Source organism: Macrosteles quadrilineatus, unplaced genomic scaffold (assembly GCF_028750875.1).
Source record: "Macrosteles quadrilineatus isolate MER2022 unplaced genomic scaffold, UCM_ALF_1.0 Scaffold_4__1_contigs__length_99947679, whole genome shotgun sequence".
NCBI lineage: Eukaryota > Metazoa > Arthropoda > Insecta > Hemiptera > Cicadellidae > Macrosteles > Macrosteles quadrilineatus.
Window position 1 is genome coordinate 74,509,442 of NW_026542597.1, and position 15,493 is coordinate 74,524,934.

Here is a 15,493-nt window from a genome sequence, read left to right on the forward strand (position 1 = left end):
TCCAACCCAACTGATACACATTTCATACCTAAGACACAACACATAACGGTCTGAATCCTTAACTTTCTAATGCAGCATTTGAGACGATTATTCAAAAGATTTAGTCTATAACAAATGACACACGACCAGCCTCTAATGAACACTGAACAGACGCTGATGGTTCTTCAGTGACAAGGACAAATCATGATCGAGGATATACACGGTGCGACACGAGAGGAAACAGGGATGCACGTGACCCGATGACGTCACCAGGACACTCCGGATGTCGGGGGATCCATCATTGGCATGGATTAAACGTCCTTTGTAAATTATTATCCATATGGATCAGCTGGGCAATTTAAAAGCCAACTCTGTCCAAGGCCCCATTAGAAAAACAGGCCACGCTGCAGGATCCATGACGTCACACTAGTGGATATATTCATTGATAATTCATTGCCGTATCCCATATGTTTTAGGTAAATAATCAAGCTGGCTGTTTGTATGATTTTAATGGTAAGAGTTTAGTACAACTATCAGGCGCTGCAGTATGGCCCGTTTTTCTAATGGGGCCTTGCCCTGTCCCGATTATGTACAAGCTTTGACTATTAATACAACTTCAGTATCCAATAGTCAATGGTAGAAGGCAGTTTGTTGTTTACAATTGCTTATTGTGATTCAACCACTACTAAATTCATGGAGGGGGACTTAGTGTCTAGCCCTCTTTAAACTGCATTTTGATTCTAGGATATTAGTAGGAAAAGTATTAATAAAAGACTATTCAGATTAATTATTGGAATTTCTCAAACCGTACATTAAAACAATTATTACATCTTTTATCTTTAAGCTTTTTCTGTTGGGTTTTAGCGACTCGCCACGGTGTCTGCAGATGTTAAATTATTATTATTAAGGTAGCACACAGATAACTTTGTACTTGTCCAAAATAGGTATTACTACAAAAATATATTTACAGAGAATTATTATTACAAACATTATATTTTGTTGAGAAATATAGTTTGGTATTGCGTAGCTGTATCTGCATTTAGTTTGTTGTTTAGTGTGGGAGGAAAAATGTTCATGAACGATGTAATATATTGTCTTGGTATGTAAAAAAATGAATTATACGAAATATTTTTTTCAGATTAAAAATTGATAAAATAAAACCCCAAAGCATCATATATATTACTTTTTGTTTCAAGCAGGTCTGACAGATAGTGGGTCTACAAAAAAAATTTAATCCAATTTACTTAAATAAAATTTAAAAATTGAAAAAATACAATATAGGCTAAACATTGCAAAACTAATGCTAGGTATGACAGCTAAATTGAATAAGTAGACAACACAGAATCACCATTGTTAATTTCAATTACTATTATTATTTGGTTTTTCTCGCCCATAATATAAATTTTCTTCATACACTAACAAATAAAAGAATGATTTTCTTTAAACACAATAATTTGAACAAACCCTTTTTCTGTTTTTTAATACATGCCATTGATTTCTAATATGATCATTCTGCACTCCAAACCATCCAAAAATAACTTTAAAAAATGAATAAAAGGAAGATAAAGTCTTGAAAAATGCATCGAGTTTATTTCGGAGCCATCCTAGTTAGTTATGCATTCCAAAACAATTTGATGATAGAATATCCCCCTGGCGTTCAAAGGAGCAATATTCGTGAAATATGATTGGTCGTCTGGGTTCTATCCCGGTGACGTATGAGCTGATATGAGACTGTATTAGACCAGACCCCGTGTATGCTGACAGGTTGACAAAGAAGGGATACTTCGTTTGCATGGAGTTGGAGATAAAGTTGGAAAATAAACCAATATTAAGGAACTTCAACGAATATTGGTATTAGGGGTTTTGACAAGATTAAACTCGTAAACTTAAAATTCGGTAATCAATCCATAGTGAAGTAAATAATTATAAATTGGAAATGTGAAATATGTTAGACCTATTTGAGGTGGTAGATAAGTGAATCACGTTGCTCAGTTATTTAGTTTACGCAATCTAAAATTTCGTGAAAGGTGGTTTCTTTTTGAAGAATTTTGTTGCAGTTCACCAACCACAATCACTTACTTTGGATTTGGATTTGTTCGAATTATGTTTCAAAAGTTAATAGAACTTGAGGTAGAAACATAGGCTTGGATTTTATTTGTCTTTTTTGATTAGATGAAAGTTATTGCAAGGTATTTTTTGTATGTTACTCGTAGAAAGTAGCCACGTCTAAATTTTTTTGGATAAACTAGAAAATATTATTACGGAATGCAGCAATCTATTTAAACACTTTCCTTCCTGTTGCGTAATAATCAATGAGCAAAGGTGGTAGGGTAATCTTTATAGACTTACCTTAGAATAATATAGTCTAGAAATATTAATTTGACACTAACTTCTCTACACTTATCAAAAATGAAAAACAAGTCAAGGTTTAAGGTTTTATAACAGAATGGGATGAATACAAAGCCGATACTGTAGTATGTACATTCTATGCATACTATGTATTGAATTATAACAGTAAACTAAGAAACTGTTAAGTAACTAAGTAGAAGTTTGTATATTATTTCGGCTTGAATTAGATTGTGGAACATTCATATTTCCATCCAATTACATTCATAACATTCATAAATCATTCATTAACATTGGTCAAAGGTAAGTAAAATTATAATTTTTATATCATAACTTTTTACAGTTTATACTATAAATAATTACTTTCAAGTAACGTAAAATAAGGAAAATAATAATTTAAAGCAAAATAAACAATAATAATAATTTTAACTATTAAAAACAGCTAATTACACATAATATTTTTTTAAAGAAACAAGTCACACAACAATTAGAGTACGAATAACCTGTTGGAATAGAAATTGTTTATCTTTCCTCGAAACACTTTTGCCTGTTAGCAAGATATTTAAAAAGCTAAACACAATAATTTTGCTGTGCATAACAGTCTTATCGCTACGCCAAGGTCTTTGCCATGCATCAAGCTGAATCAGCAACTAAACCATTGTGCTGATAGCAGAACACGTAATTGAGCACTAGCAACTAAACTGTTCCATTTATTCGTGTTCTCTTTGTTGATTAAATAAACTTATTCTTTACATTAAAGTAATTCCTTGTGTTTGTTATCACTGTAATTATGACTTAGTTGGAAATGTTATTGCTTGTGTTTCTATTAAGCGTTACATTATGAAGTAGGGGATATTAAACAATAACAGTTTGTAGGTTAAGGTAAAATAAATTAAATAAACGTTTGATTCTCAGTGACATTTTATATAACATGGAACAGTTTAGGATTTTTCTACAGTACTTTCATAACCGATTAGGACAAAATAAATTTCGAAGAAATACATTAATAACAAACACTAAGTAATAATAACACTAGTGTTTGATTTATTACCAAGTTGGCTTTTAATTAGTTTACCTGCAAGAAATTTTCAATAAAAAAATCAGATTTGAGGAAATTATCGACCAATAAAACACAACTCAACTAATAGAGGTAAAAACAAATACCACTTGTGTAAAAATCTGATGTTATCCATATTTTCCAAACTAATAGTTTTATATTTTTATCACAGTAAGAATATTAGGTAAGATTGATAGTCTTCTATTGCTTTCACAAGTTTACCTTGTATAAGAGTTATTTTGCGGGTTTTCTCAATTCTTGGTGCAAAAATAAATGTTTTCGCAGTCGGTAGGACTCGAACCTACGCTCCCAGAGGGAATCTGATTTCTAGTCAGACGCCTTAACCACTCGGCCACGACTGCTCTTGGTGTATTGAGAGACTGAAATATATTTAACAAATAGTAATAGCAAACTAATAGGGTCTAAATATACCATGTAAAATAACTAGGTGGCGTTCACAGAGGCATCCACAAAATTGAGCGGAGTCATCAAGGGTTCATATTATATTGTTTTTGTCACACAGCAGTAAAAACAGTCGTTTTGAATGAATGCGTTGCGGGTCTAAAGTAGCATTTTTACTCTTTAGGGAGTAAAAATCGTTTTTAGCCTCTATGGAGTAAAAATCAGCTGTTGTCAACTCAGTTGTAAATGTTGATTGTAAACAATTGCATGTATCAAAAATATGTATCGATTCGTGCTTCGTAATCATTTTTACCTACAGTCCTACAGTCTTCCCATAGCATTTTAGCATTGCAGATACATTAATCCATTCTCACACTCAACACTGCTCACCTTTACTACTTCCTTCACCACACCCTACGTCGTGGACCTGTTTCCTTCTCTTCCCATTGCATTTTAGGATTGCAGATACATATTAATGTAATTGTCAAAGACAGTTCCCACACTCTGCACTGCTAGCCTTACTAATTCCTTTACCATTTCCTACGTCAGAGACCTGTTTTCCTCCCTTCCCATAGATTTTTTTGATTGCAGATCCCTTAATCTAATCGTCATAAACATTTTCCACACCCCGGACTGCTTGCCTTTACTACATCCTTCACCACCTCCTACGTCACGGACCTGTTTCCCTCCCTTTCCATGGCATTTTAGGATCGCAGATACCTTAATCTAATCTTCATAAAAAGTTCCCACACTCCGGATTACTTGTCTTTACTACTTCCTTCACCACTTCCTACGTCATGGACCTGTTTCCCTCCCTTTCCATGGCATTTTAGGATCGCAGATACCTTAATCTAATCTTCATAAAAAGTTCCCATAGTCCGGACCGCTTGCATTTACTATACTTCCTTCACCACTTCCTACGTCACAGACCTGTTTTCTCCCTTCCCATAGCATTTTAGGATTGCAAATACCTTAACCTAATGGTCATAAACAGATATACTGTACCACACTCCTAACAGCTCGCATTCACTACTTCCTTCAGCACTTCGTACGTCACGGACCTGTTTCCCTCCCTTTCCATAGCATTTTAGGATAGCAGATACCTTAATCTAATCGTCATAAAAAGTTCCCACACTCCGGACAGCTCACCTTGACTACTTCCTTCACCACTTCCTACTTCGCGGACCTGTTTTACTACGTTCCCATAGTATTTTTGGATTGCAGATACTTTAATCTAATCGTCACAAACAGTTCCCCCAGTCCGGACTCCTTGCCTTTACTACTTCCTTCACCACTTCCTACGTCTCGGACCTGTTTCCTTCCCTTCCAATAGCATTTTAGGATTGTAGATACCTTAATCTAATTGTCATAAACGGTCCCCATACTCCGGACAGCTCGCCTTGACTACTTCCTTCAGCACTTCCTACTTCGCGGACCTGTTTTACCTCCTTTCCATAGAATTTTAGGAATGCATATACGTTTATCTAATCGTCATAAACAATTTCCATATTCCAGACTGCTCACCTTTACTACTTCCTCCACCACTTCCTACGTCACGTACCTCAAGTTAGTGTCGTCATTTGATTATATTTATGTTCCATACCGTTTCTGTTCTAATATCTGTGGAATAATGCTATCAGCTATTTCTTTAACTACTGCATTCAAAAGTCAACAGCTGATCATATGCCTTTGTTTATATGTCAAATACTACTTCCATAAGGATTACATTGAAACTTTGAGACCCAGTGGGGCGGATTCCTGAGAGACTTTTTTAACGCCATATAGATGTTGGCACTCACCGATATGGTCTTTATCACCATGCAAAATTTGAAAACGAATGATTCAGCCGTCTAGGAGGAGTTTGCGTATTACGAAATGCACAAGAGTCGACGTATAAGAGCTTCGCTCGCTTTGCTCGCTCCGCTCAATAATGCATTCAATTTAAAATAAATTAAATAATACTAGTCCCAAAAATACACGAAAAAAATATTTGTCTCGGTGTTTTACAATTAAATCCAAACTCATTTACTCAATTTCACATGATTGTCAATCTGTTATAAAATGTCAATTTATCAATCACTAGAATTTATCCGGCTGTAGAAAAAGTAAATTATTCGAAATAGCTTAACAGTAAAAAAGTAACTTTCAAAGTACTTTTAAGATGTTTAAACATTGATAATTACTCCTCGATTTTGTGTAACACCTATAATATGTTACCTAATTAAATAATATACCTTAGAAGTAGTTAGCACAAACATTGATTATTTAACACATGTACACAAAGTTCATACATAATTGCTACATAATGCACCATTGTAAATCTAGTAACCAGTTTTAAAAGAGATCTACAAAAGATATAATTTAACATAAAATGTAAGAAATTAACATTTAGTACATCTCAATGTTGTATTTTTTGTACCTATTTGGCACGTATTTGTTATCCTCTGTGTCATACAAATTTTGTTTTATTTTAAGGACAATGCGCATACACAATTGTACAAGTTTAAATAAATACATAATAAATACATACTAAATACATCTACCAGTATTTAATTTCACAGTATAATTGAATTAGAATAAAATGTACAGCAAAATACTAGAACAGTTTTCTGTGTTTCGCTCTCCGTAAAAAAATTCATAAAAAGACGTTTCGACACTATATTCTTCTTCTCTTCAATCACAACGCCCGGTGTACCAGCTGATTGTCAGCTGATCAGAACACCTGCACCGTTTAATCACCGAAGACAGATTGGTTTGATGCGTGACGACCGCCTAACAAGACTTTTGTAAAAACCCTCAGTGACGCTATGTTTTATATATTAAGGGGACACGGATTGTGTTGGTAATGATGGCTATTGAACGACATGTTTTGCATGTGGTTACAATGGTTTGAAGCTAGTATATTTGTTATGAGTTTCCAGTGAAAATAAGAATTGACAGTTGAATTTAATGATGGACAATATTTGCAATCAATCTCAAGGACTAGGCATTGACTTTTATATTTCAATATACACCTTCAGTCTATGGGCCAGCTGTAACTTAATGCTAATACTGAAAGATAACTTAGTTTAAATGCAGAGTGAGGTACAGTACAACCTTGACCTCTCTTAGCTCTTACCTTTAGTTAAAAATATTGCTATGTTAAAAAAAATTATACTGCAATGACAGTAACATAAGTACGTTCTTGGTTTGGCTAACAATATTTTTCATTTTCTGTTTAATTAGTCGCATGATATATAAACTCTTACAGGATTATATGGCAGGAACCCTGATTAAGTCTAGTCCTTCCCTCATATTAAAATAAAGATTCTAGATCTTGCACTTTACATAGAATTTACATCGAGAGGAAAATGCACAAATATTGAATATAAACAACATACAAGTCTTTTATCACAATCTAGTGGATCTAATGATGACCGAAGTAATGGTTAAACTAGTTTGCTGACGTCACGTATTCAATACAAATTTAACCTCATCCACCCTTTAACAGTATCAGTGCAAATATATTGAATAGCGTTGGAATGAAAACACACGAAATGCTATATATATAGAGTATTTGATTTAAGCCTTATTTAGACCCGATTGGTCATGAAGATCATACAATATCTAAATATGAATTGTTAGCCAATTTATAAGTACGATTGATTCAATTGCAAGTCCAGATTTTGCACGATCTAATGTTGTCAATTGTAACAATAGGTGTTACAGATCAGGTAAATGCTACATTTGTATTATTTTCTAAATATTTGTAACGTTACTTTGAAATACTAGCAATCATGAGATGAAATTGTATTCCGCATTCCCACCCCACATACAAGTGTTCGGCAATAACTCGACTATCGATATATCGCACACATAAACCGAAACGCTCATAAATCGTCCAATAATGCGTCTCGTTCAAATGAAAATCGATTAATCGGTTAAGCATGTCGCCCGGTTTACGATACCCGGTAAAAGCGGGGATGAAATAACTGTCACTCATGGTGCGAGTGCAACAGAGAGCGAAGATGGCCGCGACAATGAGTGCGACAAAGAGAGCAAACTTCGGTAATCACATTTGTCGAGGGGTTTCCACGATTGATTCGGCAAGACTGATCTTTAGTGCGAAATTCAGCACCCGCCGAAGATTTTATTTCCCCTAAACAATTACAGGCGTGACATAAAATCGGATGGATTCGGCCTCCCCTCAGAAATCCCCGTTTTGTTCCTACGATCGCCCTTTCTTGATAGTGCGTTTTCTTAATTTCATTCATGAGTAAGTTCATATCTGGAGCTGGGTTTTAGAGGCAAATATTATAACCTTTTAGTGAAAGGGAAGATAAATTTAATGTTGGATAAGCTCTGCAGTTCTGTGACTTCTTTAGTGTTTTTTTTTCTATACATTTCTAAAACTGAAAATATTTCATTAATTTACATTTAATTACATGATTTTTTTACGATTGCAAATTCGTGCGTTACACATGTCTTAAGCAAACTATTTCTTTACTGAGAAGTTTAAGTTTTAGTGGGATTATTTTAGCTAAATCCCATTAATAAATATAAATTTTTAGTGTTGAACATTAGGGAACTTTTCATTAATAGAAGAACATCTTAATGCAACATTGCAATACAGTATAGCATTTTCAATGTGGGTAAATGCAAAAATTCTATATTTTTTGTGATTCACACTTTATAATTTTACAAAATATTAATGTTATAAAATATTTTCGCAGTCGGTAGGACTCGAACCTACGCTCCCAGAGGGAATCTGATTTCTAGTCAGACGCCTTAACCACTCGGCCACGACTGCTGGTGGTAGTAGAACAAGTTGAGTTTAAACTCTATTCTACACGAATAACAAGAACAACCCCCAACTTCACAAGTCACTTGTTTATCGCTACGCAATAATAAACAACAAAATTGCACAGATTCCTTTTGTGATTTATTTCTAGTTAATTGCAACCAATTTTAAGTCTTGTTTCTGTTATAATATCACGTATCTTGATTGTGTTTGAAAGTAGACGAAGAAGAAGCGTAGAATAAAAACAAGTTTTCTATAAATTCAACTGCGTACGACTTTTTACTGTTGAGGATCTCCTCATCTGAGACAACATTTGTTCGTTAGTTATGGGAACACAACTTAAAGTTGGCTTTAAACAACTGAGCCATAGCATCATGATGTCAGTAAAAGTTGGTGTTTAGCTGGAATCAAACCCATTCTTTGAGACTTGAAACCCTGTCGATGTTTCTCTGGCATGTGAATGTTGGAAACTCTGGAGCTAAGAAGTTTAGTTAATCATATTTAGTAATTAAAATAGTTAATTCTATTAGTTATACACTTTGATTGTGATAAAAAGGTGAATATAAATGTTTGAAATATAATTTTGTAGATTAGATCAAATAGAACATGGTTTTGAAATAAAATTGATAAAATATTGCGTGGCTGGTTTAATGTAGTTTATGAACAAAACAGACAAAATATAAAATATTCATACAGGTTTTTGGATAGCACACTATTATAACATGATTCAATGAAACCGATTAGTTTTATGAATTCGACTACCTATATTGGTCAGTAAAAAAAAAAAATGTAACCGAGAAAGATTCACGTTTTTTTCATCCAATAATACAACTCAAAACAGGTCAAACTTTTTGAGAAAATTATTTGACTCATTTATAATATTAAACAATAACATAAATTGCTTTTTTTTAAAAATAAATAATTAGTGGTAAATTAATTATATATTTTAGGCAAAAAAACTGATGAAACCTTTAGATCAAGGATACTCCCATTCATTCCACCCTACCAGGTGTTTAAGGTAGGCTCCCCTGTGGTTAGAGGTTTAACGATTCCCGCGGTTTTCTCGGTCGCTGCGGTTTTGGCGGGAGGTGGATATAGCCTTAATGGCCATATAACCATGCAAAGGTTCTTCATAACTGGGCAATGGTAATCGTATAGTAGTTATTATGTTATATAAAAAGTATAAAGGATTAAGTTAAGTAAGGTGGTGAGTAGTGACAAATAGAGAAACAACATGCCAACATCCAACTAAAGAAACGTAGCGGCTTAATTAAACAATTTTCCATGCCAATTACCACTAGTATCCTATTCGATTTATATTTGAATGAACACTGATGAGCAAAGGACCACCCTTATAAAATAATAATGATTTTCCCGAGCAAATCTTGGCCCCCTGGTACTGAGAAATAATACAGCAACACCATCTGTCAGTGGTAGCTTCAACTAAAATTTATAGTCAACGTTTAATACAAGTCTAACATGGGAATATAATTTCCACTTCACAGGTATTGCATCCACATAGTTAAAGGTGTTATGCAATGATTAAGGTTCATAAATAATAAAAGTACAAAAAATCCGTTTGATGTTCAGTACGAAATATTTTACACTTTACACGATCAAAGCACACAAAGTGCTTTATGAAAACGAACGCATTGCGCTTTTTTATCCTCTTGTCACAGGGATCAACCCAACCCTGCTACCCCCAGGTCAGTTATGACCCATCACAGGGTATAATCCTCCTATCGGATCATACGTTCAGGTATTAGTGAGTGCATTTGGATAAACATATTTTTCAACACGCCAAAGCAGCGTTGAAAGGGCAGCGACAATAATCCGATGTAAAATAGAAATTAGCGGATGCATCCGATTTAATACCATCAAGCGCACGTTGCTTCCGTTTGAATTCCATTGAGATTAATTCAATCAGTGTAAGGTGAAAATTAATTTGTGTTTGATGAGGTGAATGGTTTGAAAACAAAAAGGTGTATTTTCATCGCTTGGAGGTTTGAGGTTTCCACTACTTTGTATATATTTTGTAATAGATTTCACCTATGTTTATGTAAAATAAATAGTTAAAGCTGAGTTAATATCTGAGAAAGTTTAATTTTTATGAAGGTTATGTGGTACTCGTACACATACAGTAGTTCAGGATGTGAATAAACCAATTTACGTAAATCATATTAAAAAACTTTAAAGTAATAATTAATTTCAATATGTAAATTACTAGAGAACAATACTTAAGAATATTTCAAACCTTTTAAAATTTGAGTGTCAAATTATATTATTTTTCTTACCCTCGAATATAAGTGCAATAAAATGTTTTCGCAGTCGGTAGGACTCGAACCTACGCTCCCAGAGGGAATCTGATTTCTAGTCAGACGCCTTAACCACTCGGCCACGACTGCTGCTGAGAGCGACTGTTAACTTTAACGTCTTAACGATATAGATGAGTTATAGGTCTATTGTATAATAATACATACTACGGAGATATTTTTACTCCGTAGGGAGTAAAAAAACATTTTAGTCCCTACTATTTAATAAATACTAATATGTAAAGTAAAAACAATTTGAAACACGCTTTGGCAAAAAAAAAACATATTTCGTTGCATCCCTTGATAGTACTATGTTAAACCACAGATCAATTTGTGTTTGGATCTTTATTTCGTTAGATTTTTACAAAATATTATTTTCAATTGAAACTATTTAATACGGTACTCTTTGCGAAGGTTGTCGCGGACATATTTGTTAAGTAATACCATAACAACCCAAAACGTATCTAATTAAAACATTCTCCGGAAAATATTAATTTTCTCAAAAGTTTTGTTATTATTTGTCTTTTGTTTGAATTACTCACCAGAATCACTGTTGAGATGGAAGAAAAATATTTGGCTCTGACAATATTTGTTCCGTTTATCCCCGGTTCCTTCGAAATCGGTTGTTCGATAATCTGGGGGAGAAAGAGCGTTGCACGAGGGGTCTTAGGCATTAAAGATCATTCTCCGAATCAATCAAGGCCTTCCACGCTTTTCGGACGATTATCGCCACAAGGGGGGTTATTTCTGGGGGGGGGGGGGTTGTTACCGTAAGTTCTTGCCGTGACGTAGTGTTATTTCATTCTGGTGACAGCCAGTCGGCTACGGTCGTCGCAGAGTATTTCATTTTGGTGGGAACATGTTACGGAGAGCATTTATTTGGCGGGTTATTTTGCAATACAGTATATCCATTTGAAATCATAAATGTTGATTGTCGTTGAAATTGATAAATAAGGGTTAATTGTAAAACAATTTCAGGAAGTAGGTAGTTGTTCTTAGAGTCTAAAAAACACGTGCATTAATACATCATGAAAATTAGGACTTTTGAAGTTTTTTAATCTCCTGCTTTAAATACTTCTTTTAACGACCTAAGTTAAAGCCTTAAGTTCCAAGCCTTAGTTTAGTCGGCATGCTATTAAGCATTTTTTTTAATACTTTCATGTGTACCTTAAACCTATCCACTTTGTTCCCCTAATACCCAAATACCTACCCAAATATAGTTTGACTCTGATTCAATGTGAACTAGAGGTCGTCCAGAGGTCGAAAACTCGACAAAACATATGTAATGTACAGACTTCTATTATCACCCCCACGCTGTTAATAAAACATGTGATGATTGAGATTTCTTCCATTTGTTTTTATTTTCTGTTTATTTCGTTGTTATTTCGTCACCAGCATAGCAACACATAAGGACCATGATATAATAAAAAAAATAAATAAATTCATTTTGTGTGCTTATTTTTTTACATCTACAAGAAAATATCTTTACAGTCGTAGATTTTCCCTGCGATGTACACAGGCTGAGAAAAAAAGGTTTTGCAAGAAACATGCTTGCCTATTAATATTGGAAGACTGTTGAACGTATTTATTGAACTGTAACCAAGATAAAATTCATTCTGCACTCGAAAAGATTATAAACACTGATCAACCCCAAGCAAACCAACCCGTTCAACAGGGTATAGCATGACTCACCCCGGCGCGTGACGACAACAATGCACCGGGGATGCACCATAATGCATCTGATGCACCCCTTGATCTGGCAAACAATGCAACCGGCGTCAAAGCCTAAATTAAATTCTATTGATGAGGTGTCCGTGTTGACCACCCACAATTAATTTCGGGCTGCAATCTGTTTTGATCTGGTTGGTCTTGTGTTGCTTATGAGGTGTTGGACGTTGTTGATATACTTGAAAAAATATAGATTTTTTTAATTATGTCTAAATAAGTGAACATACCTGTATGTGCGCCCTACGATTTCATACATTTGTTTTCTAGCTCGTGTATTTGTCCCGCAGATTTGATTCGTTTTCTTGGAGGGTAATGGCCCAGCCAGGCCCAGCCCCTGGTCTTTTATTTTGCCTCCAACTTTCAATTATCATTATCACTCAATTACCCAGACAAGAAATGTTTAGGGGATGTTTATTTAGAATATGTTAGGTCATTCTGGGATTTAGCTATATTAGCGAATTTTCTTACAGAGATGAAGCTGTTTTATATCACAATGTGTATTTTAATTACTGTTACAATACAGAAATTCGTTTTTGCTTTATACTCTAGCTTTGATATAATTGTTTCTTTGATGACGATTCGAAGTAGCAGCCTATTTATTACAGTCTTACATATAATTGATTTATGATTATTTATTTTATTTACTTATTTGTGTGTTTCTACTCCAACGAATTTTTTTACGTTTTGAAAGGGAACGGTCCAAACCCTGGTCTTGTTACTAACGTCAAACCTTTTGTTAGATACCATCATTAACTATTTCTAAGATCATTTAACCATCGACTTAGTTACGCTACCTGTTTCCATTGAACACTACTAACAGACTTGTCATCTTACTTTTAAATCGGAAGCGGGTATATTGTTTTATTTGGCGATGTTTAAGCAAAAGGCAGTTTGAAAACTTTATGAACAGTCATGTTTAAACAATCATTCCCACCTAAAACCAAAAGCAAGTTCCAGATATCGAAATGTCTATTTTTTTGTTTAGTAAAATAAAATCTCATCTTGAATCAGTAAACAAACTAACACTAACATCGCCAACAATATGAAACTTAAACAGCTTAGTCGAGGCGCTGAGGGGGTTTGAACATGCATAAAAGTGTAACGAAATTTGACTTTTGATTGTTGCTATGGGTACCTAGTAGATGAAGAAAATCGATGTTGTCGCATTTCTAAGTGGTTAATAACATGGGGGGAGGGGGTGAAGTTGGGGGGCCGCCCGGGGGGCAGCCGCGCACAAAATAGCTTATATCTCAAGAACCAAAAGTCATATGAATACGTTAGACATGTCAAACTGTGCAGAAAAATGCATTCTACAAAGAGACTATGTAGTAGTTTCACGGAAATTGACAAAATGTTACCAAAAATTATATTTTTTAAATTTACGATAAGTATAATCAGGAGTATAATGGTTTTGTTGTTGTTTAGAACCACTAATTTTTTAATTGACAACTTTTGAGAGTAGTACACAATAGGTAAATAGCATTTCTGTATAATGAAACTATTGCGGTACATAACTTAACAGCTATACAATCATCAGATCCAATAAACATAACACAAACAAAGGCGCAAAACGCGTCGCGGCCATTGTTAAAAAAAAAGATTCAAAAAAAAGATTCAAAAACTTTATTCGCCATTCAATACAAAATGTACAATAGGCTTTGTCTCATACATTAAATAACTTAACTGCTAAAATAAATAAATAAAATCATTCCAAAAAATAAATTACAAAATGCAAACTCACACAGCAAACCATGCATAAAAAAACAAGTCAGCAAGCCAAGCAAAACAAAAATAGCAAACTTACATACCAGGTGAAATGGGCTTAGCCCTTATAGCCTCAAAGAAATCTTCAATTTTGTACAGAGGATTTAATACCAACCATTTTCTTATGACCGTACAAAATTTAGAGGTACACAAGGAACGGACTTCAAAGGGTAGGCTGTTAAAAAATTTTATGCCTGAAACAGGAAAACAATTCTGAGTCAAACTTAGCCTATGACTAGTCAAATGTATGCTATTGGAGCTTCTTGTATCATGTGTGTGTACCTCCTTGTTTTAAACAAAGCTAGACTCCTCAGACTTGATGGCAATTAAACATTGATAAATATACACATTAATGACTGTCATGATCTGCAACTGAACAAACAATGGCTTACAGTGAGCATGATAGTGTGCCCCACATATAACTCGCAGTGCCTTTTTTTGCCATATCAGGATTCTCTGAACATGAGGGGAGTGACCCCAGAGCCTTGTCCCATACAAAATGTGTGACTGGAAAAAAGAGAAGAAAGCGAGTCTCACAAAATTAAGGGGAACTTCACACATGAGCCTCCTAAGCAAATGAGTGACTCTACTAAGTTTTACGCAAAGGGCATTGATGTGATCACTCCACCCAAGCTCAGAGTCCAAAGTGAAACCCAACAACTTAACTGTGTTAACCTCATGAACTTTCTTGCTTAGGCTAAACAATATTCCTTGTGTTTTTCCCTCATTAAGTGCTAGCTTATTACCAGAAAACCAATCTGAGGCTGCATTAAACAGCACATCAACATTATTACATGCAATATAAGGATCAGGATGGTTCATAAACAAAGTAGTGTCATCCGCATACAACAACATCTCATGAGAAACACAATGATACAGATCATTCATGGCAACAATGAAAAGGAAAGGCCCCAACACTGAGCCCTGTGGGACTCCACATCTGACCTCAATGGCACTCGAGTTGCTACCATTCCAACTTACAATCTGATATCTATTGTCTAGATAAGACTGCACCACCTTGAGGGCATTCCCTCCAATGCCATACTTCTTAAATTTCTCAATTAAGTTGTCATGAGGAACAGAGTCAAACGCACGAGATAAATCGCACAAAAGAACAGCAGTTGA

The 15,493-nt window shown here is 34.6% G+C and overlaps 3 non-coding genes across 3 annotated transcripts; all 3 read right to left on the minus strand.

The window, feature by feature from the left end:
- Nucleotides 1-3,662: 3,662 nt before the first annotated feature.
- On the minus strand, nt 3,663-3,744 carry Trnas-aga (transfer RNA serine (anticodon AGA)). The gene has a single exon. It is a non-coding gene; the product is annotated as a tRNA-Ser (tRNA).
- A 4,747-nt stretch (nt 3,745-8,491) lies between these two features.
- Trnas-aga (transfer RNA serine (anticodon AGA)) lies at nt 8,492-8,573 on the minus strand. Its single transcript has one exon. It is a non-coding gene; the product is annotated as a tRNA-Ser (tRNA).
- Nucleotides 8,574-10,887: 2,314 nt separating this feature from the next.
- Trnas-aga (transfer RNA serine (anticodon AGA)) lies at nt 10,888-10,969 on the minus strand. The gene has a single exon. It is a non-coding gene; the product is annotated as a tRNA-Ser (tRNA).
- Nucleotides 10,970-15,493: the final 4,524 nt, after the last annotated feature.